The sequence below is a fragment of the Hylobates moloch genome, unplaced genomic scaffold, assembly GCF_009828535.3.
Source record: "Hylobates moloch isolate HMO894 unplaced genomic scaffold, HMol_V3 SCAFFOLD_4, whole genome shotgun sequence".
Lineage (NCBI taxonomy): Eukaryota > Metazoa > Chordata > Mammalia > Primates > Hylobatidae > Hylobates > Hylobates moloch.
Genome location: NW_026652279.1, coordinates 42602489 through 42627269, shown reverse-complemented (window position 1 = coordinate 42627269; position 24781 = coordinate 42602489). Strand labels below are relative to the sequence as shown.

Genomic DNA, 24781 nt, shown 5'->3' with positions numbered 1-24781 from the left:
AGAAGACAGTGCGATAAGATCTTCAAAGTGTTAAAAGAAAATGACAGTCAACTAAGAATTCTTTCCAAAGAATCTCTCATTTAAAAATGAAGAAGAGAGGTGAAGCAAGATGGTGGAGTAGAAGGTTGCACTAATTGTCCCTCATGTAGGAACATCAAATTTAACAAGTATCTACATAAAAAAGTACCTTCATAAAAACTAAAAATCAAGTAAGCACCACATAGTACCTGATTTTTATTTCATATATCTGAAAGAGGCACTGAAAAGGGCAGGAAAGACTGTCTTGAATTGCTGATGTTACCCCTTCCCAAATTCCTGGCAGTGGCTGCATGGCATGGAAAATCTGTGCACTTGGGTAGACAGAACACAGCAATTTTGGGACTTTGCATTGAACTCAGTGCTGCCCTCTCACAGAAGAAAGCAGAACCTGACTGTATATAGCTGATGCCTGCCCACAAAGAAAGCATCTGGACTGGCCCTAGACAGAGGGAAATTGCCCATCCCAAAAAAACTTAAGTTCTAGAAAGTCTTGCCACTGTGGGCTGAAATGCACTGGGGCCCTAAATAAACTTGAAATGAAGTCTAGGCCACAAGGACCGCAACTCCTAGGTGAGTCCTAGTGCTAAGCTGGGCTCAGAGCCAGTGGGCTGGGGGAGCACAAGACCTACTGAGATATCAGCCAGGGCAGCTAAGGGAATGCATATACCACCCCTCACCCAACTGCAGGCTGTACAGCTCATAGTTCCAAAAGAAACTCCATCCTTCCTCTTGGGAGAAGAGAGAACTTTGTTTTGCATTTTGGGTACCAGCTCAGACACTAGGATGGGGCACTGGGAAGTCATGAGGCCCTAGCTCTCAGACATTTCTAGACATACCCTAGGCCAGAAGTGAACCCACTGCCTTGAAAGTCCCATCACCTGCTGACTAAGGAGCCCTTGGGAACTGAATAACCAGCAGTGATACCCAGGTAGTACTCTGTGAGTCTTGGGGAGACTCTCAACCATGCTGGCTTCACGCAAGACACAGAATATTCCCAGCTGTGGTGGCTATGGTGAGAGGCTCCATCTCCTTGAGAAAAGCAGAGGGAAAAGTAAAGGGGACTTTGGCTTGCATCTTAGGTACCAGCTCAGCCACAATGGAGTAGAGTGCCAGTTGGGCTCTTAAGAATCCTGATTCCAGGCCTTGGTTCTTGAATGGCATTTCTAAACCCATGCTGGGCCAGAGGGAAGCCCACTACTCTGAAGAGTGAGTCCCAGGCTGGCACCATTCACCACAAGCTTCCTGAAGAGCCCATGCACCTTAAGTGAACACTGGTGGATGCCTGGCAGTACTCTCCATGGGCCTGTGGTTGTAGTGGCCACAGGGTCAGGTTCCTTTGCCTGTGTAAAGAGGAGGGAAGAATGGGAAGGACTATGTCTTGTTGTTTGAGTGCCAGCTCAACAGCAGTACAAGAGAACACCAAGTAGATTTCTAAGGATTTTTACTCCAGTCCCTGGTTCCTGGACAACATCTCTGGACCCACCTGGCACCTGAGGTAACTCACTGACCTAAAGACAAGAACTCAAGCTTGACTAGCTTTGCCACTTGCCACCTGCTGATTGTACAGCCCTAGGGCCTTGAGCGAACATAAGCAGTAGCGAGGGAGTGATTATAGCAAGCCTTGGGCAAGATCCAGTGCTGTATTGGCTTCAAGTATGACCCACTGCAGCAGTCCCAGTGGTGATGGCCACAGGGGTGCTTCTGTCATCCCACTCCCAGCTCCAGGAAGCTCAGCACAGAGAGAGAGAGAGAGAGAGAGAGAGAGACTGTTTGTTTGGGAGAAAGAGAAGAGAACAAGAGTCTCTACCTGGTAATCCAGAGAATTCATCTGGATGTTATCCAAGACTGCCAAGATAGCACCTCTATGACTCTACAAGAACCACAATGTTACTGAGCTCGAGGTGCCCCCTAATGTAGATATGGCTTAGGTCACAATACCCAAATCCTTTTGATTACAGGGAAAACCTTCCTGAAAAGGATGTGTACAAATAAGCCCAGACTGTGAAGACTACAATAAATACTTAAGCCTTCTGCCCAGACGCCAATGAACATCTACAAGCATCAACACCATCTGGGAAAACATGACCTCAACAAACAAGCTAAATAAGGCACCATCTCATCTCCACTCCTGGAGAAACAGAGATATGTAACTATTCAGACAGAGAATTCAAAATAACTGTGTTGAGGAAACTCAAAGAAATCCAAGATCTCTTTGAAGGAATTCAGAACCCTATCACAGAGATAGAGAACGAATTCAGAATTCTATCACATAAATTTAAGAAAGAGATTGAAATAATTAAAATATGCATAATTCTGGAGCTGAAAAATGAAACTGAAATATTAAGAAACACATCAGAGCCTTTTTTTTTTTTTTTTTTTTTGAGATAGACTTCCTTGTCACCCAGTCTGGAGTGCAATGACGTGATCTCGGCTCACTGCAACCACCACCTCCCAGGTTCAAGCGATTTTCCCTCAGCCTCCCAAGTAGCTAGGATTACAGGTGCCTGCCACCATGCCTGGCTCATTTTCATATTTTTAGTAGAGATGGGATTTCACCACATTGGCCAGGCTGGTCTCAAACTCCTGACTTTAGAGTTCAAGACCAGCCTGGCCAACATGGTCATCAGAGTCTTTTACTGGCAGAATAAATCAAGCAGAAGAATGAATTAGTAAGCTTAAAGACAGACTATTTGAAAATATACAGTCAGAAGATACAAAAGAAAAAAGAATAAAAAAAATGAAGCACACCTACAGGATCTAGAAAATAGTTTCAAAAGGGTAAATCTAAGAGTTATTGACCTTAAAGAGGAGTTAGAGAAAGAGATAGGCATAGAAAGTTCACTCAAAGGGATAATAACAGAGAAGTTCCTAAACCTAGAGAAAGATATCAATATCAGAGCACAAGAAGATTATAAAACACCAAGCAAAGAGGACTACCTCAAGGAGGTACTAAATAGTAATCAAACTCCCAAAGGTCAAGGATAAAGGATCCTAAAAGCAGCAAGAGAAAAGAAACAAATAACATACAATGGAGCTCCAATACATCTGGCAGCAGAATTTTCAGTGGAAATCTTACAGGCCTGGAGAAAGTGACACAAATTTAAAATGCCAAAGGAAAAAAACTTTTACCCTAGAATAGTATATCTGGCAAAACTATCTTTCAAACATGAAGGAAAAATAAAGACTTTCCCTGACAAACAAAAGCTGAAGGACTTCATCAATACCTGACCTGGTTCTATAAGAAATTCTAATGGGGGTACTTCAGTCAGAAATAAAAGAATGTTAATGAGCAGTAAGAAATCATCTGAAAGGGCCAGCAGTGACAAGATGGCCAACTAGAAGCAGCTGCATTTGGAGGCTCCTGTTATGCGCGTTCGTATAAGAGATCAACTGAGCAGACTTAGTGTGATGAACAAGGCTGTTTATTCACTTGGGTGCAAGTGGGCCGAGTCCAAGAGAGGGGTCTGCAAAGGGTGGTGGGATTATCATTGGTTCTTACAGGTTTGGGATAGGCAGTGGAGTCAGGAGTAATTTTTTACGGGCAGGGTGGCTGTTACAAAGTATATTCACAAGGGCGGGGAGGAATGTTACAAAGTACATTCACAAGGGCTGGATGGTGTATTGTCACAAAGGCAAGGAGGAATGTTACAAAGTACATTCACAAGGGCTGGATGGTGTATTGTCACAAAGGCAGGGAGGAATGTTACAAAGTACATTCATAAGGATGGGGAATATCACAAAGTACATTATTACAAGGGCTGGGGAATGTCACCATGGCCTGACCCATGGTGTGGCCAGCTCAGAGGACTTTACAGCTCCCACCAAAAAAAATCATAATACGCGTGTGAATTCTTCACCGGCAACCAAGGTATCCAGGTTCTCTCATCAAAATTGAGTAGAAGGCTGGCATGACCCACGGAGAGAAGGGAGAGCAGTGTGGTGCTGCAGCTCACCTGAGAGCCACATGGGGAAGCGGAACCACCTCTTCCCAGCCAAGGGAGGCAGTGAGTGAGCATGCTACCCACCTGGGGAAACAGCGCAACCCACGGATCAGAAGACCCCACTCGCGAACCCATGCCACCGGGGCCTAGCATCCCAGTCCTGGAACGCATGGATTCTTACAGCCTTTCAGCTGGAATCTGCTTAAGCCCGCCAAACTCCTGGGGGGAGGGGCGACCAGCACCGGCTGCTGCTGCCTGCTGTCTAAGCTGTTTGAGCTCCTTGAGGGAGGGGCAGCAGCCAGCACTGGGATTCACAACTGCCTAACACGCTAAGTTCCCTGGGTGGGAGAAGGGTGACACCCATTTCTATAGCTCCAGGCTGTGCTTTTCCTCTGCTGGAGCCAGGGAGGCTGGACGGCTTGGTCCCAAGACTTGTCCCCACAGCCGAACACACTGGCTATGGCAGTCAGCAGCCAGAGTGCCCCTTCAGGTCTAACCCTGACCAACCCTTCCTCAGTGGGTGGGGCTTCCCTGCAGGATCTCCAATAACTCCAGCCAGAGGCTCAGGGACAGAATTCAGATCTCCCTGGGCCTGAACCCCTAAGGGGAGGGGTGGCTGCAGTCTCTGCAGACCAGCAAACTTAGCTGATCCTCCTAGTGGTTCTGAGGAATCCAGGCAGCCCAGACAAGTGGGTTTCCCCCAGCAAAACACACCCTCTCCACCAAGGGACAAAGTGCTTCATTAAACAAGTCCTGCTCCCTGTACCACCCAACTGGGTGAGCACTCCAACAGGGGTTGTCAGACATTCTATATAGGAACGATCCTACTGGCATCAGGTTGGTGCCCCTTGAGGTCAGAGGTCCCAGAAGAAGGAGTAGGCACCAATCTTGGCTGCTCTCCAGCTTCCTTGAGTGACATCTCCAGGCACAGGAGCAAATCAGATAAGGCCTGAAGCAAATCCCCAGCAAACTGCAGCAGCCCTAAAGAAGAGGGACCTGACTATTGAAAGAAAAACAAGCAGAAAGCGACAACAACAGCAGCAACAACAACAGCAACAACAACAAAAAGGCATCTACAAAAACCCCATCCAAGGGTCAGCAGCCTCAAAGTCCGAAACTAGACAAACTCACAAAGATAAGAATCAATGAAAAAATGCTGAAAACCCAAAAGGTCAGAGTGCCTCTTCTCCTCCAAATGACTGCAATGTCTCTCCATCAAGGGCACAGAACTGGACGGAGGATCAGATGAAAGAATTGACAGAAGTAGGCTTTGGAAGATGGGTAGTAAAAAACTATGACGAGTTAAAGAAGCATGTTCTAACCCAATGCAAAGAAGCTAAGAACCTGATAAAAAGTTAGAGGAATTGCTAACTAGAATAACCAGTTTAGAGATGAACATAAATGACCTGATGGAGCTGAAAAACACAGCACAAGAATTTCATGAAGAATACACAAGTATCAACAGCTGAATCAACCAAGCGGAAGAAAGGATATCAGTGTGAAGACCACCTTATTGAAATAAGACATGCAGACAAGAATTTTTTAAAAAAATGAAACGGAATGAACAAAGCCTCCAAGAAATATGAGACTTCATAAAATGACCGAACCTACGATTGACTGGAGTACCAGAAGGAGACAGGGAGAATGGAAACAAAATGGAAAACACGCTTCAGGATATGATCCAGGAAGATTTCCCATGATATGATCTCCTGGGAAGATCCAGGAGAACTTCCCCAACTTTGCCAACATGCAAATTCAGGAAATACACAGAACACCATTAAGATACTCTACGAGAAGATCAACCCCAAGACACACAATCATCAGATTATCCAAAGTTGAAATGAAGGAAAAACTGTTATGGGCAGCCAGAGAGAAAGGCCAGGTTGCCTACAAAGGGAAGCCCATCAGACTAACAGCAGACCTCTCAGCAGAAACTTTACAAGCCAGAAGAGATTGGAAGCCAATATTCAACATTCTTAAAGAAAAGAGTTTTCAACCCAGAATTTCATATCCAGCCGAATGAAGCTTCATAAGCAAAGGACAAACAAAATCCTTTCCAGACAAGCAAATGCTAAGGGATTTCATTACCAGCAGGCCTGCCCTGCAAGAGCTCCTGAAAGAATCATCAAATATGGAAAGGAAAAGCCAGTACCAGCCACTGCAAAAACACACCAAAATATAAAAACTAATGACACATGAAGAAACTGCATCAAGTAGTGTGCAAAACAACCAAAGAGCATCATGATGACACGATTAAACTCCAAACATAACAATACTAACCTCAAATGTAACTGGGACTGGGCAGTCACTCGCACCTGTAATCCCAGCACTTTGGGAGGCCAAGGCAGGTGAATCACCTGCAGTCAGGAGTTTGAGACCAACCTGGCCAACATAGTGAAAATCTGTATCTATTAAAAATACAGGCCGGGCGTGGTGGCTCATGCCTGTAATCCCAGCACTTTGGGAGGCTGAGGCGGGTGGATCACGAGGTCAGGAGATCGAGACCATGGTGAAACCCCGTCTCTACTAAAAATAAAAAAATTAGCCGGGCGCAGTGGCAGGCGCCTGTACTCCCAGCTACTCGGGAGGCTGAGTCAGGAGAATGGCGTGAACCCGGGAGGCAGAGCTTGCAGTGAGCCGAGATCACGCCACTGCACTCCAGCCTGGGCGACAGAACGAGACTCTGTCTCAAAAAAAAAAACAAACAAAAAAAAAAAAACAAAAAATACAAAAATCAGCTGGGTGTGGTGGCAGGTGCCTATAGTCCAGCTACCAGGGAGGCTGAGGCAGGAGAATTGTTTGAATCTGGGAGGTGGAGGTTGCAGTGAGCTGAGAACATGATACTGCACTCCAGCCTGGGTGAGAGTGAGAAAGAAAGAAAGAAAAGAGAGAGAGAAACAGAGAAAGAAAGAAAAAGAGAGAGAGAGAAAGGAAGGAAAAGAAAATGTAACTGGGCTAAATGCCCTAATTAAAAGACACAGACTGGCAAAAAAGGAGTCGAGACTCATTGGTGTGCTGTATGCAGGAGAACCATCTTATGTGCAAAGACACACACAGGCTCAAAATAAAGGGACGCAGGGAAATTTACCAAATAAAAAGGAAAAAAAGGCAAGGTTGCAATCCTAGTCTGTGACAGAACAGACTTTAAACCAAAAAAGATCAAAAAAGACAAAGAAGGGTATTACATAATGGTAAAGGGAACAATTCAACAAGAAGAGCCAACTATTCTGAATATATAGGAGTGTAAATTAGTTCAACCACTGTGGAAGACAGTATGGCAATTCCTCAAGAATCTAGAACCAGAAATACCATTTGACCCAGCAATCCCATTACCAGGTGTATTCCCAAAGGAATATAAATCATTCTACTATAAAGACATATGCACATATATTTTTATTGCAGCCCTATTTACAATAGCCAGGACATGGAACCAACCCAAATTCCCATCAATGATAGGCTGGATAAAGAAAATGTGGACATATACACTATGGAATACTATGACGCCATAAAAAATGAATGAGATCGTGTCCTTTGCAGGGACATGGATGAAACTGAAAGCCCTCATCCTCAGCAAAGTAACACAGAAACAGAAAACCAAACACCACATATTCTCACCTATAAGTGGGAGGTGAATATTGAGAACACATGGACACAGAGAGGGGAACAACAACACCAGGGTCTGTGGTGGGGTGGGGGTGAGGGGAGGGAACTTAGAAGATGAGTCAATAGGTGCAGCAAACCACCATTGCACACGTATACCTATGTACCGAACCAGCACGTTCTGCATACATGTATCCCGTTTCTTTTTTAGAAGAAATAAAGAAAAATAAATCATCTAAAGGTATAAAATTCACTGGTGATAGTAAGTACACGGAAAAATACACAGAATATTATAACACTATAACTGGGGTATGTAAACTACTCTTATGTAGAAAGACTAAAAGATGAACCAATCAAAAATAATTACTAAAATATGAACCATCTGAAAATAATAATTTTTCAAAAAATAGTACTATAAGATATAAATAGAGACAACAAAAAGTTAAAAAGCAGGGGGATGAAGTTAAGGTGTAGAGTTTTTATTAGCGTTTTGGTTGTGTTCTTATTCAAACAGTGTTAAGTTGTTATAAACTTAAAATAACTGATTATAAGATAGTATTTGCAAGCCTCATGGTAACCTCAAATCAAAAAACATACAATGGATACACAAAAAATAAAAAGCAACCATGTACAATGGTTCATACCTGTCTCAATGATTTGGGAGGCCAAGATAGGTGGATCATTTGAACCCAGGAGTTCCAGACCAGCTTGGAAAATATAGTGAGACACTGTCTCTGAAAAAAAATTTTTAAATTAGCCAGGTGTGGTGGCACATGCCTGTAGACCCAGCTACTCAGGGAGCTGAGGTGAGAGGATTGCTTGAGTCTGGGAGGTCGATGCTGCAGTAAGCCATGATCACACCACTGTACTCCAGTCTGGGCAACAGACCAAGACCCTGTCTTAAAAAAATTTTTTTTAATTAAAAAAATTAAAAGCAAGAAATTAAATCATACCACCAGAGAAAATCACCTTCACTGAAAAGAAGACAGAAAGGCCTGGTTTCTGTTCCAAGACGGCCGAATAGGAACAGCTCCAGTCTGCAGCTCCCAGCATGATCGATGCAGAAGATAGCTGATTTCTGCATTTCCAACTGAGATACCTGGTTCATCTCATTGGGACTGGTTGGAGAATGGGTGCACCCCACAGAGGGTGAGCCAAAGCAGAGCAGGGCATTGCCTCACCCAGGAAGCACAAAGGGTTGGGGGATTTCCCTTTCCTAGCCAAGGGAATCCATGATAGACTGTACCTGGAAAATCAGTACACTCTTGCCCAAATACTGTACCTTTCTCATGGTCTTAGCAACCAGCAGACCAGGAGATTCTCTCCTGTGCCTGGCTCGGCAGGTCTCATGCCCACAGAGCCTTGCTCACTGCTAGCGCAGCAGTCTGAGATCGAATTGCAAGGCTGCAGCCTGGCAGGGGGAGGGGTGTCCACACTGCTGAGGCTTGAGTAGGTAAACAAAGTGGCCAGGAAGCTTGAACTGGGCGGAACCTACCACAGCTCAGCAAGGCCTACTGCCTCTATAGACACCACCTCTGTGGTCAGGGCATAACTGAACAAAAGGCAGCAGACAACTTCTGTAGACTTAAACGTCCCTGTCTGACAGCTCTGAAGAGAGCAGTGGTTCTCCAGACAGACTGCCTCCTGAAGTGGGTCCCTGACCCACTTGTAGCCTAACTCAGAGACATCTCCCAGTAGGGGCCAAAAGACACCTCATACAGGCAGGTGCCCCGCTGGGATGAAGCTTCCAGAGGAAGGATCAGGAAGCAATATTTGCTGTTCTGCAATATTTGCTGTTCTGCAGCCTACGCCAGTAATACCCAGGCAAACAGGACCTGGAGTGGACCTCCAGCAAACTCCAACAGACCTGCAGCTGAGGGATATGACTGTTAGAAGGCAAACGAACAAAGAGAAAGGAATAGAATCAATATCAACAAAAAAAAAATCCTCACCAAAACCTCATCTGTAGGTCACCAACATCAAAGACCAAAGGTAGATAAAACCACAAAGATGGGGAGAAATCAGAGCAGAAAACCTGAAAATTCTAAACACCAGAGCGCCTCTTCCCCTCCAAAGGATCTCAGCTCCTTGCCAGCAACAGAACAAAGCTGGACAGAGAATGACTTTGACGAGTTGACAGAAGTAGGGTTCAGAAGGTCAGTAAATAACAAATTTCTCTGAGCTAAAGGAGGATGTTCTAACCCAACCCAAGGAAGTTAAAAACCTTGAAAAAAAGGTTAGATGAATGGCTAACTAGAATAAACAGTGGAGAGAAGACCTTAAAGACCTGATAGAGCTGAAAACCATGGCACGAGAACTTCGTGATGTGTATACAAGCTTCAACAGCAGATTCAATCAAGTGGAAGAAGGGCTATCAGTGATTGAAGATCAAATTAATGAAATAATGAGAAGACAAGATTAGAGAAAAATGACTAAAAAGAAGGGAACAAAGCCTCCAAGAAATATTGGACTATGCGGAAAGACCAAATCTACGTTTGACTGGTGGACCTGAAAGTGATGGGGAGAATGGAACTAAGTCAGAAAACACTCTTCAGAAGGATGTTATCTAGGAGAACTTCCCTGACCTAGCAAGGCAGGCCAACATTCAAATTCAGGAAATACAGAGAACACCACAAAGATACGCCTCAAGAAGACCAACCCCGAGACACATAATTGTCAGACTCACCAAGGTTGAAATGAAGGGAAAAAGGTTAAGGGAAGCCAGAGAGAAAGATCAGATTGCCCACAAAGGGAAGCCCATCAGACTAACAGCAGATCTCTCGGCCAAAACCCTACAAGCCAGAAGAGAGTGGGGGCCAATATTCAACATTCTCAAAGAAAAGAATTTTCAACCCAGAATTTCATATCCAGCCAAACTAAGCTTCATAAGTGGAGAAATAAAATCCTTTACAGACAAGCAAATGCAGAGAGATTTTGTCACCACGAGGCCTACCTTACAAGAGTTCCTGAAGGAAGCACTAAATATGGAAAAGAATGACCAGTACCAGCCACTGCAAAAACATGCCAAATTGTAAAGACCATCGATGCTATAAAGAAACTGTATCAATTAATGGAAAAAATAACCAGCTGACATCATAATGACAGGATCAAATTCACATATAACAATATTAACCTTAAATGTAAATAGGCTAAGTGCTCCAATTAAAAGACACAGACTGGCAAATTGGATAAACAATCAAGACCCATTGGTGTGCTATATTCAGGAGACCCATCTCACATGCAGAGACACATATAGGCTCAAAATAAAGGGATGGAGGAAGATCTGCCAAGCAAACAGAAAGCAAAAAAAAAAAAAGCAGGGGTTGCAATCCCAGTCTCCAATAAAACAGACTTTAAACCAACAAAGATGAAAAGAGACAAAGAAGGCCATTGCGTAATATTAAAGGGATCAATTCAACAGTAAGAGCTAACTATCCTAAATACATATGCACCCAATATGGGAGCACCCAGATTCATAAAACAAGTCCTCAGAGACCTACAAAAGACTTAGACTCCCACATAATAATAATGGGAGAGTTTAACACCCCACTGTCAATATTAGACAGATCAATGAGACAGAAGGTTAACAAGGATATCCAGGACTTGAACTCAGCTCTGCACCAAGCAGACCTAATAGACATCTACAGAACTCTCCACTCCAAATCAACAGAATATACATTCTTCTCAGCACCACATCACACTTATTCTAAAATTGACCACATACTTGGAACTAAAGCACTCCTCAGCAAATGTAAAAAAACAGAAATCACAACAAACTGTCTCTCAGACCACAGTGCAATCAAATTAGAATTTAAGATTAAGAAACTCACTCAAAACCACAAAACTACATGGAAACTGAACAATCTCCTGAATGGCTACTAGGTAAATAACAAAATCAAGGCAGAAATAAAGATGTTCTTTGAAACCAATGAGAACAATGACATAACATACCAGAATCTCTGGGACACATTTAAAGCAGTGTGTAGAAGGAAATTTATAGCACTAAATGCCCACAAATGAAAGAAGGAAAGATCTAAAATCGACACCATAACATCACAATTAAAAGAATTAGAGAAGGGGGAGGGACAGCATTAGGAGATATACCTAATGCTAAATGACGAGTTAATGGGTGCAGCAAACCAACACGGCACATGGATACATATGTAACAAACCTGCACATTGTGCACATGTACCCTAAAACCTAAAGTATAATAATAAAAAAAAGAAAAAAAAAGAACTAGAGAAGCAAGAGCAAACAAATTCAAAAGCTAGCACAAGGCAAAAAATAACTAAGATCAGAGCAGAACTGAAGGAGATAGAGACACAAAAAAACCCTTCAAAAAATCAATGAATCCAGGAGCTGGTTTTTTGAAAAGATCAACAAAATTGATAGAATTCTAGCAAGACTAATAAAGAAGAAAAGAGAGAAGAATCAAATAGATGCAATAAAAAATGATAAAGGGGATATCGCCACCAATCCCACAGAAATACAAACTACCTTCGGAGAATACTATAAACACCTATATGCAAATAAACTAGAAAATCTAGAAGAAATGGATAAATTCCTGGACACATACACCCTCTCAAGAATAAACCAGGAAGCAGGTGAGTCTCTGAATAGACCAGTAACAGGTTCTGAAATTGAGGCAATAATTAATAGCCTACCAACCAAAAAAAGTTCAGGACCAGACGGATTTACAGCCAAATTCTACCAGAGGTACAAAGAGGAGCTGGTACCATTCCTTCTGAAACTATTCCAATCAATAGAAAAAGAGGGAATCCTCCCTCTTTTTATGAGGCCAGCATCATCCTGCTACAAAAGCCTGGAAGAGACACGACAACAAAAAGAGAATTTTAGACAAATATCCCTAATGAACATGGATGCAAAATTCCTCAATAAAATACTGGCAAACCGAATCCAGCAGCACATCAAAAAGTTTATCCACCATGATCAAGTTGGCTTCATCCCTGGGATGCAAGGCTGATTCAACATACACAAATCAGTAAACGTAATCCATCACATAAACAGAACCAAAACCACATGATTATCTCAACAGATGCAGAAAAAGGCCTTTGACAAAACTCAACAGCCCTTCATGCTAAAAACTCTCAATAAACTAGATATTGATGGAACATATCTCAAAATAATAAGAGCTATTTATGACAAACCCATAGCCAATATCATACTGAATGGGCAAAAACTAGAAGCATTCCCTTTGAAAACCAGCACAAGACAAGGATGCTCTCTCTCACCACTCCTATTCAACATGGTGTTGGAAGTTCTGGCCAAGGCAATCAGACAGGAGAAAGAAATAAAGCGTATTCAATTAGAAAAAGAAGAAGTCAAAGTGTCCCTCTTTGCAGATGACATGATTGTCTATTTAGAAAACCCCATTGACTCAGCCCAAAATCTCCTTAAGCTCATAAGCAACTTCAGCAAAGTCTCAGGATACAAAATCAATGTGCAAAAATCACAATCATTCCTATACACCAATAACAGACAAACAGAGAGCCAAATCATGAGTGAACTCCCATTCACAATTGCTACAAAGGGAATAAAATACCTAGGAATCCAACTTACAAGGGATGTGAAGGACCTCTTCAAGGGGAACTACAAACCACTGCTCAACAAAATAAAAGAGGACACAAACAAATGAAAGAACATTCCATGCTCACAGATAAGAAGAATCAACATCATGAAAATGGCCATACTGCCCAAGGTAATTTATAGATTTAATGCCATCCCCATCAAGCAAAATGACTTTCTTCACAGAATTGGAAAAACCTAAAGTTCATATGGAACCAAAAAAGAGTCCACATAGCCAAGACAATCCTAACAAAAGAACAAAGCTGGAGGCATCACCCTACCTGACTTCAAACTATACCACAGGGCTACAGTAACCAAAACAACATGGTACTGGTACCAAAACAAATACACAGACCAACAGAACCGAACAGAGCCCTCAGAAATAACACTACACATCTACAACCATCTGATCTTTGACAAACCTAACAAAAACAAGAAATGGGGAAAGGATTCCCTATTTAATAAATGGTGCTGGGAAAACTGGCTAGCCATATGCAGAAAGCTGAAACAGGATCCCTTCCTTACACCTTATACAAAAATTAATTCAAGATGGATTAAAGACTTACATGTTAGACCTAAAACCATAAAAACCCTAGAAGAAAACCTAGGCAATACCATTCAGGACACAGGCATGGGCAAGGACTTCATGGCTAAAACACCAAAGGCAATGGCAACAAAAGCCAAAATTGACAAATGGGATCTAATTAAACTAAAGAGCTTCTGCACAGCAAAAGAAACTACCATCAGTGTGAACAGGCAACCTACAGAATGGGAGAAAATTTTTGCAATCTACCCATCTGACAAAGGGCTAATATCCAGAATCTACAAAGAACTCAAACAAATTTACAAGAAAAAAACAAACAACCCCATCAAAAAGTGGGCAAAGGATACGAACAGACACTTTGCAAAAGAAGACATTTATGCAAACAACAGACACATGAAAAAATGCTCATCATCACTGGCCATCAGAGAAATGCAAATCAAAATCACAATGAGATACCATCTCACGCAGGTTAGAATGGTGATCATTAAAAAGTCAGGAAACAACAGATCCTGGAGAGGATGTGGAGAAATGGGAAAGTTTTTATACTGTTGGTGGGGGTGTAAATTAGTTCAATCATTGTGGAAGACAGTGTGGCAATTCCTCAGAGATCTAGAACTAGAAATACCATTTGACCCAGCAATCCCATTACTGGGTATATACCCAAAAGATTATAAATCATGCTACTATGAAGACATATGCACACCTATGTTTACTGCAGCACTATTCACAATAGCAAAGACTTGGAACCAACCCAAATGTCCATCAATAATAGACTAGATTAAGAAAATGTGGCACATACACACCATGGAATACTGTGCAGCCATAAAGAAGAATGATTTCATGTCCTTTGCAGGGAAATGGATGAAGGTGGAAACCATCATTCTGAGCAAACTATCACAACGACAGAAAACCAAACACCACATCTTCTCACTCATAGGTGGGAACTGAACAATGAGAACACTTGGACATGGGGCAGGGAACATCACACACCAGCACCTGTCATGGGCTTGGGGGCTGGGGTAGGGATAGCATTAGGAGAAATATCTAATGTAAATGATGAGTTGATGGGTGCAGCAAACCAACATGGTGCATGTATACCTATGTAACAAACCTGCATGTTGTGCACATGTACCCTAGTACTTAAAGTATAATAATTAAAAAGAAAAAAAAGAAGACAGAAAGGAAAGAAAGAAGGAAGAGAAGACTACAAAACAACCAGAAAACAAATAACAAAACAGCAGGAATAAGTCCTTGCTTATCAATAATAATGTTGAATGTAAAGGGACTTAACTCCTCAATAAAAAAGACATACAGTGGATGAATGAATAAAAAGAAAAACATGACCCGATGATTTGTTGCCAATGAGAAACACACTTCACCTATGAAGGCACACATAGACTGAAAATAAAGGGATGGAAAAGGATATTCCATGTCCATGGAAATCAAACAAACAGCAGGAGTAGCTGTATTTATATCAGACAAAATAGATTTCAAGACAAAAACTATAAAAAGAGACAAAGAAGGTCATTATATAAAGATAAAGAGATCAATTCAGCAAGAGTATATAACAATTGTAAATACATATGCACCTAACATGGGAGCACTCAGATATATGTTATTAGAGGTAAAGAGGGAAATAAACCCCAGTACATCAATAGCTGAAGATTTCAACACCCCGCTTTCAGCATTGGACAGATCTTCCAAACAGAAAATCAACAAAGAAACTTCAGATCATTGTCTGCAGATCCAGATATAATCTTGTATTTGGAAAAACCTTGGGACTCCACAAAAAAACTATTAGAACTGATAACAAATTTAGTAAAGACGCAAAATACAAAATCAACATACAAAAGTCAGTAGCATTTCTATATGCCAACAGCAAGCAATCTGAAAAAGAAATCAAGAAAGTAATGCCATTTACAATAACTAAAAATAAAATTATATATCTAGGAATTAACTAAAGTGAAAGATCTCTACAATAAAAGCTATAAAACACTGATGAAAGAAATTGAGGAGGACATCAAAAAATGGAAAGATATTCCATGTTCATGGATTAAAAGAATCATTATATTTTAAATGTCCATACTACCCAAAGCAATATACAGATGTAATGCAATCCCTATCAAAATACCAATTATATTCTTCACAGAAATAAAAAAAAAATCCTAAAATTTATATGGAACAACCAAAGATCCAGAATAGCCAAAGCTATCCTAAGCAAAAAGAAAAGTGGAGGAATCACATTACCTGTCTTCAAATTATACTACAGATCTATAATAATCAAGATGGTGTGATACTGGCATAAAAACAGACACATAGCCAGAGGAACAGAATAGAAAACCCAAAAGTAAATCTATACATCTACAATGAATTCATTTTTCACAAAGTTTCCAAGAACATACATTGCAGAAAAGGCAGTCTCTTCAATAAATGATGCAGGGAAAATTGGATATCCATATGCAGGAGAATGAAACTTGACCCCTATCTCTCACCATATAAAAAAATCAAATCAAAATTAAAGACAAATCTAAGACTGCAAACTATGAAACTGCTAAAAGAAAACTTTGGGGAAACTCTCCAGTACATTGGACTGAGCAGAGTTCTTAAGTAATACCCCACAGGCACAGGAAACCAAAGCAAAAATGGACAAATTGGATAACATCAGGTTAAAAAGCTTTTGCACAGCCAAAGAAACAATGAAGTGAATAGACAACCCATAAAATGAGAGAAAATATTTTCAAACTACCCATCTGACAAGGGATTAATAACCAGAATATATAAGGCACTCAAACAACTCTATTGGAAAAAATCTGATAATCCAATTAAAAATGGGCAAAAGATCCAAATACACATTTCTCAAAAGAAGAAATACAAATGGCAAACAGGCATATGAAAAGGTGCACAACATCATTGATCATCAGAGAAATGCAAATCAAAACTACAATGAGATGACATCTCACCCCAGTTAAAATGGTTTTTATCCAAAAGACAGGCAACATTGAATGCTGGTAAGGATGTGAAGAAAAAGAACCCTTGTAGACTGTTGGTGAGAATGTAAATTATTTTCACTATGGAGAAGAGTTTGGAGGTTCCTCAACGAAAAAATAAAAACTAAAAATTGAGCTACCATATGATCCACAATCCCACTGTTGGGTATATACCCAAAAGGAAGGAAATCAGTATGTCAAAGAGATATCTTTACTCCCATGTTTATTGCTGCACTATTCACAATAGCCAATATTTGGAAGCAACCTGAGTGTCCATCAACAGATTAATGGATTTTTAAAATGTGGTATATACATACAATGGAGTACCACTTAGCCATAAAAAAAAGAATGGAGCCAGGTGCAGTGGTTCACACCTGTAATCCTAACACTTTGGGAGGCCAAAGCAGGCAGATCACTTGAGTTCTGGAGTTCGAGACCAGCCTGGCCAACATGGTGAAATCCCATCTCTACTAAAAATACAAAAATTTTCTAGGCATGGTGGCACATGCCTGTAATCCCAGCTACTTGGGAGGCTGAGGCCTGAGAATCGCTTGAACCTAGGAGGCGGAGGTTACAGTGAGCTGAGATTGTGCCACTGCACTTCAGCCTGGGCAACATAGCAAGACTCTGTCTCAAGAAAAAAAAATGGGATCCTGTCATTTGCAACAACCTGGATGGAACTGGAGATCATAATGTTAAGTGAAATAAACCAGGCACAGAAGGACAAATTTCGCATGTTCTCGCTTATTTATGGGAGCTAGAAATAAAAACAATTGAACTCATGGAGACAGAGAGTAGAAGGATGGTTAACAGAGGCTGGGAAGTGTAGTGGGGAATTGGGGGAAAGTGGGGATGGTTAAGGAGAACAAAAGCACAGAAGGAATGAATAAGACCTAGTATTTGCTAGCACAACAGGGTTAGTATAGAAAAAAAATTAATTCTATATTTTAAAATAACTAAAAAAGTGTAATTGGATTGTTTAAGACACAAAGATAAATGCTTGAGGTGACAGATACCCCATTTACCCTGATCTGATTATTACACATTGCATACTTGTATCAAAATATCTCATTTAACCCATAGATATATACACCTACTATATAACCAAAAAGTATATATAAATAAAAATGAAAAAATAGGTTATATATTTCCCGGTAAATAAAAACTGACATAATCACTATCAAACCATCCTGCCATATAGAATGAGTCCTTCAGGCCAAAATGAAAGCATACTTGATGGTAATTCAAATCCATGTAAAGAAATAAAGAGCACCAATAAAGGTAAGTACATTAGGTATTTGATATGGTTTGGCTGTGCCCCCACCCAAATCTCATCTTGTAGCTCCCATAATTCCCACGTGTTGTAGGAGGTACCCAGTGGGAGATCACTGAATCAAGGGGTTGGATCTTTTCCGTGCTGTTCTCATGAATAAGTCTCAGGAGATCTGATGGTTGTAAAAACAGGAGTTTCCCTGCACAAGCTCTCTCTTTTTGCTTGCTGCCATCCATGTAAGACGTGACTTGCTCTTCCTTGCCTTCTGCCATGAGTGTGAGACCTCCCCAGCCACAACTCTTAAGTCCATTAAACCTCTTTATTTTGTAAACTGCCCAGTCTCAGGTATGTCTTTATCAACGGTGTGAAAAATGGACTAATACAGTATTATAAAAGAAGTTTTAAACACACTTTTCTATCTCTTTCCTTCTCCTACCTGTTTTAAAAGATAACAGCATAAATCAATTATAATAGCTGCGTGACTGGGTTTATAATCTGTAAAGATGTAATTTGTATGAAAATACTAATACAAAGAATGGTGACGGGAAGATAGATATACTGGAGCGAAGTTTTTGTATAATACTGAAGTTGTGTTAGTATAAATCCAAACAAGATTATTTTAAGCTAAGATTAAACTAACTGTAATACCCAGATAAATCAGAAAGAAAATAACTCCAAAAAGAGTAAAATAAACAGCAATCAAATTTAAAAGGTACACTAGGAAATATATATTTAACACAATAAAAGAAAGACTTGAGGAACAAAAAATAGATGACATACATAAAATAATAAACAAAATAAAACATGTATATCCTACTTATAAATCAAAAGGCAGAGATAGTCAGAATGGACCCTCCCCCCAAAAAAAATCAACTATACCACTACGTATGTACTGTCTACAAGAGACAAAGTTTAGATCAAAAGACACAAATAGGTTGAAAGTACAAAGATTTTTTAAAATATGCCATGCATGAAGTAATCAAAGACAGCTGGAGTGGCTATACTATGAGACAAAATAGATTTTAGGACAAAAATTGTTACTTGAAAAAGTATATTTTATAATGATAAGAAGGTCAATCTATCAGATATATATAATGATTATAAACACATATGGCCCTAATAACAGAACCCCAAAAATATGTGAAGCAAAACTTACAGAATTGAAGTGAGATATGGATAATTCAAGAATATAGTTGGAGATGTCAATACTCCACTTTCAATAATAGAATGAACAACTAAGCAGAAGATCAACCAAGAAAGAGAAGACTTAACTAACACTATAAATCAACTAGGCCTAACAGACTTCTAGAGAACATTCCACCCAAACGCAGCAGAATATACATTCTTTTAAGTGCACATGAACATTCTCCAAGATAAACCATATATTATACCATAAAACAAGCCTCAGTAAATTTTAAAAGATTAAAATCATACAAGGCCAGACACAGTGGCTCATGCCTGTAATCCTAGCTACTTGGGGGGACGAGGACGGTGGATCACCTGAGGTCTGGAGTTTGAGACCAGTCTGGCCAACATGGCGAAACCCCGTCTCTACTAAAAATACAAAAATTAGCCAGGCATGGTGGCACATGCCTGTAATCCCAGCTACTCAGGAGGCTGAGGCAGGAAAATCACTTGACCCAGGAGGCAGAGGTTGCAGTGAGCCGAGACCATGTCATTGCACTCCAGACTGGGCCACAGGAGACTCTGTGTATATATATATATATATATACAAAATATATTCTGCAATCACAATGAAATTAAAAGATAAATCAACAGAAAAAATTTAGAAAAATCAGAAATAGGTGGAAATTAAACAACACATTCTTAATTAACCAATGGATTAAAAAAGAAATTAGAAAATACTTTGAGATAAATCCAAATGAAAACACAACATACTAAAACTTATGGGATACAGGAAAGCAATGCTTAGAGGAAAATTTATTGCTATAGAGGCCTATATTTTAAAAACAACAAAGGTCCCAAATCAATAGCCTAATTTTCCACCTTAAAAAACTACAAAAAAGGGCAAACTATACCCACACCAAGCAGAAGGAATGAAATAATAAAGATTAGAGAGATGTTAATATAATGGAGAATATAAAATGATAATATAAAAATGACAGAAAAATAATTTAAAGGTTGTTTTTTCAAAATATCAACAAAATTGATAAGCTTTTAACTAGGTTGACCACATTAAAAAAAGACTCAAATAACTAAAATAAGTAATGAAAAAGGGGACATTACAATATAGATTACCTATATTATCTAATATATTAGATACATTAGATAAAATATCTAATATATATTTCTAATATCTATATATCTAATATACATATATATTATCTAATACAAATGGGCACATTCTCAGAAAGGCTTAAATATCAAAACTACTTTGCTACCATGTTTACTGCAGTATTATTGTGAATAAATAGCCAAGATATGGAAATAACCTAAGTATCCATCAACATAACTCTCAGGACGGAAAAGTGGCTATAAAGAAGGCATTCCTCAAAAACATTGAAAGGCAATCTGCTGGCATCTGGGTAAAAAGACTAAAATCATGGTTAAGTAACGGACACACTGAAAGTTTGGGAGGAAAAGCTGGGGCGAGAGATTATTTGAATAATTAGTGTATCAAAAAGTTTCTGGCTGGGCGCGGTGGCTCACGCCTGTAATCCCAGCACTTTCAGAGGCCGAGGCGGGCGGATCACGAGGTCAGGAGATCAAAACCATCCTGACTAACACGGTGAAACCCCGTCTCTACTAAAAATACAAAAAATTAGCTGGGCATGGCGGCGGGCACCTGTAGTCCCAGCTACTCAGGAGGCTGAGGCAGGAGAATGGCGTGAAACTGGGAGGCGGAGCCTACACTGAGCCGAGATCGCGCCACTGCATTCCAGCCTGGGCGACAGAGCGAGACTCCATCTCAAAAAAAAAAAAGAAAAAAAAAGTTTCTGCATGTATTGGACATCCAGAAAAGCACATGCATGCCCACGGAATGCTGCATGTAATATACAAACTGTCCAGACTTTACCTTTTGTTTTTTTATTATGAAGTATGCAAAGAAACAAGAAAGTATGGCTAGGAGAAATTAAAATAAACTGCTACTAAGGAAGCACAGATATTGGACCAAAACTTTAAATCAACTGCCTTAAAAATGTTCAAAGAGCTAGGGGAAGATAGGTCAATTGAAATTGTTCAGCCTGAAGAAAAGGAAGAAGAATGAAGAAAAATTTATAAAGCCTCAGAGACCTGTAAGACACCCTTAAGTGTACCACTTATGCATGGTGGGAGCTCCAGAAAAAGAGGAGAGAGAGAAAGGGAAAGAAAAAATATTTAAAGAAGTAATGGCTGAAAATGTTACAAATTTGATAAAAGAAATGATTGTACACATTCAGGAAGCTCAACAAACTCCAAAAGAATAACATAAAAGATCCACACTGATACATGACAATAAAACTTTCAAAACAGAAAGACATTTTGAAAGAGAAAATCTTGAAAGCAGCAAAAAAGAAGTGATTCCTCACATATAAAGATACTGAAGGTGAACAGCCAATTTCTCAGCAGAATTCATGGAAGTTAGAAAGCAGTGAGACAACATATTTACAGTTGAAAAAAATACCATCAACCAGAAATTCTACATTCAGCAAAACTACCTTTCAGAAATAAAGAAGAAATTAAGACATTCCCAGATAAACAAATCCTAAGGACTTCATCTATAGTAGGCCTGCTATACAAGAAATTCTAAAAGGATATCCTCAAGTAGAAATGAAAGATATAGTAACTTGAAGCCATATGAAGAAATAAAAAAATACTGGTTTTGGTATCTATATAGGTGATTTAATAGCCAGCATTGTATTTTTGGTTTGAACCTCTTTTTATGTATGATTTAAATGATGGACGTACAAAATAATTATAATAAATCCATGTTAATAGGCACACACTGTATAAAGATGCTATTTGTGACAACAATAACACACACAAAAAAGGAGAGACAGACATGTATTATATAAGAGCAGGGTTTTGTATACCATTGAAGCTAGGATGGTTTTAATTCAAAACAGGCTGTTATAAGTTTAGGAGGCTAATTGTAATCCCTAAGTAACCACTAAGACAATAAATAAAAATACATATACAGAAAAGGAATGAGAAAGGAATCAACATGATACACTATAAAAAAAATCAACTAAACACAAAGGATGGTAGTAATGGAAGAACTGAGGAACAGAAAACATATAACATATAAAAATAAATAGCAAAATGACAGAAGTCCTTCCATAGCAGTAATTACTTTAAATGTAGATGGATTAAGCTTTCCAATAAAAAGACAAAGATTGGCAGAATAGATTTTTTAAAATGTGATCCGACTATATAGTGTGAGATTCTTTTTAGTTTCAAAGACATTAATAAGTTGAAAATACAACCGTGGAAAAAGATATTCCATGCAAATAATAACCAAAAGAGAGCTGGAGCTGCTATACTAATATCAGACAAAATAGACTTTAAGTCAAAAACTGTTATGAGGAATGAAGAAGTGCGTTGTATATTGATAAAAGCGTCAATTAAACAAGAAGACTTTATTTCTTCTTGTTTATAATATTTATTTATAGAAAATAATTATTTGTAGAAAACAACAAGCTCAAATTATATGAAGCAAACATTGACAGATTTGAAGGGAAAACCAGACAGTTCTACAATAATAGTTGGAGATTTTAATACCCCACTTTTTTGTGTGAAATAGGGTGTCACTCTGTGGTCCAGGCTGAAGTGCAGTGGCACAATCACGGCGCAGACAGCCTCAACCTCCTGGTCTCAAGCAATCCGCCCACCTCAGCCCACCAGTAGCTGAGATCACAGGTGCACACCACCACACCCGGCTGATTTTTTGTGTTTCTCACTTTCAGTAACGAGTAGAACACTAGACAGAAGACCAGTAAGAAAATATAGGACTTGAACAACACTATCGACCAATTAGACCTAACACATATGAAAAACATTCCACCCAACAATAGCAAATACACATTCTTTCCATGGAATATTCTCCAGGATAAACCATATGTTAGGCCACAAAACAAGCCTTAATATATTTTAAAAGATTGAAACCATACAATGTATCTTCTCTGAACACAGCAGAATGAAGCTAGAAATCAATGAGAAGGAAAACTGGAAAATTCATACATATTTGGAAATTAGACAACATACTTTTAAACAACCAATGTATCAAAGAAAAAAAATCAGAGAAAATGAGAAAATATCTTCAGATGAATGAAAACATAACATCAAACACTTGAGAGATGCAGCAAAAGCATCAGCTCAGAGGGAAATTTGTAACTATAAAACAGCTACATTAAAAAAAAGATCTCAAATTAATAAATCATCATTTTGTAAAATACATACATACCTATAGATATAGACACATAGATTTGCATGGGGGTATTTCCAGAAGGATAAACATCAAAATGTCAATAAAGGTTATCTCTTGAGTGTTTGGGAATTTTTTTCTTTATGTTTTCTTTTTTATATTTCTATGATTATTACATTTAAGTTATAAAATGGAAAAATAAATCTCCAAAACCAATAGCCCTTTGAAGCTACAAGCCATAGCCCAAGACCTATTTTACTCTAAACACAGTATCCAATGGTGTCGTGCATTTTTAAATAAATAAGGTAGATAATTCATAAAGTGACATTCAATAAGCACTTCTTGAGCACCTATTATGTTCTAGGCACTGTTACATAAATGACTTTACTTCAGTGTGCTTAGATTCCCCTTTCCATTCTTAAGTATGGTGTCAAGTGTATCCACTCTCCCTGTCACACTTTGATCACAAGTATTTGAACTTGGATTTTAAGTCTCATTTCTAATTGTTTAATGCAGTTAAATCCCTACTAAAGGAATATCTGGCATCACACTACCAACCCTTGGCCTGCCTCAGTGATTTCAGGCTTTGCAAGGTCAAAGTAGTATGTCTCATCAATCACCACCTCTGTACTGGCCTACTCCTGAAAGTAGACAGCCTACTGACTCTGAGGTGCAATCTTAAGGTTGATTGCAAAGGGGGAGGGCCAAATCTCAAAAACTGGGCCCCACTGGCCGACACCATCAAATACAAATTCTCCACTTGCTAAATATTCCTTCTGGTATCTTTCTCCCACTTTCCTTACTCCCTTCCTTTCTGGAACTCTGATTTGGCCTCCTTCTAACTCGCCTCTCTGCTGTAAGACCACTAGATGGTGCAGTTTTAGAACCCATTCTCACTGTATCTTCTCTCCTCTCTCTGGCTCTCCCGTCACAGATCACATGTCTAATTCAGCAAGAAAACACCTTGGGGCAGGACTTTCCACTGCCAAGATAGCTATACCCAAAGGGGATGGCAATAGCAACAACCTGTGTTCAGGTTTGTGGTCCTCGTGCAACTGGTTGTGTGTTCATCTGCTGACATTTGGAGGTGTGGTGGGGGATGTTAATCAGAGGAGCAGTACCTGAGAGAGGGCCTCTTTCTCACACACTGCCGAGAACCTCCGCGAACAAGGAAGAGGGTAACACTCTAGGTGGCGATGCACGGAGCCCCGTGGCCTGGTCGCTCGGCAGGGTGAGGAGAAGCTCTAACTGCCAGAGCCTGAGAATCGCCTCTTCTCAGGACATGGCGTAGTTCCTGCGCTCGCTTGCGCGCTGCAGGGTCAGCTGACTGCCGTCCCTCCACTTACAACAGCGGGACGGCCACTCGCCCTGACTCGCGCAGAGACCCGAACAAAGCCCGTGGGAATCATGGGGCGTTCCTGGAGGGTCGCCTAGACGACCCAGCC

General features: G+C 39.9%; 1 protein-coding gene across 1 annotated transcript in view; it reads right to left on the bottom strand.

Moving 5' to 3' along the window:
• IGSF11 (immunoglobulin superfamily member 11) overlaps positions 1–24702 on the bottom strand; it is a 225055-nt gene extending 200353 nt beyond the window's left edge. The window contains exon 1 of the mRNA XM_058437471.1: positions 24458–24702. The gene's annotated coding sequence lies outside the window, so the exon portion shown is untranslated. The remainder of the gene's footprint in view (positions 1–24457) is intronic.
• Between the last annotated feature and the right edge of the window lie 79 nt (positions 24703–24781).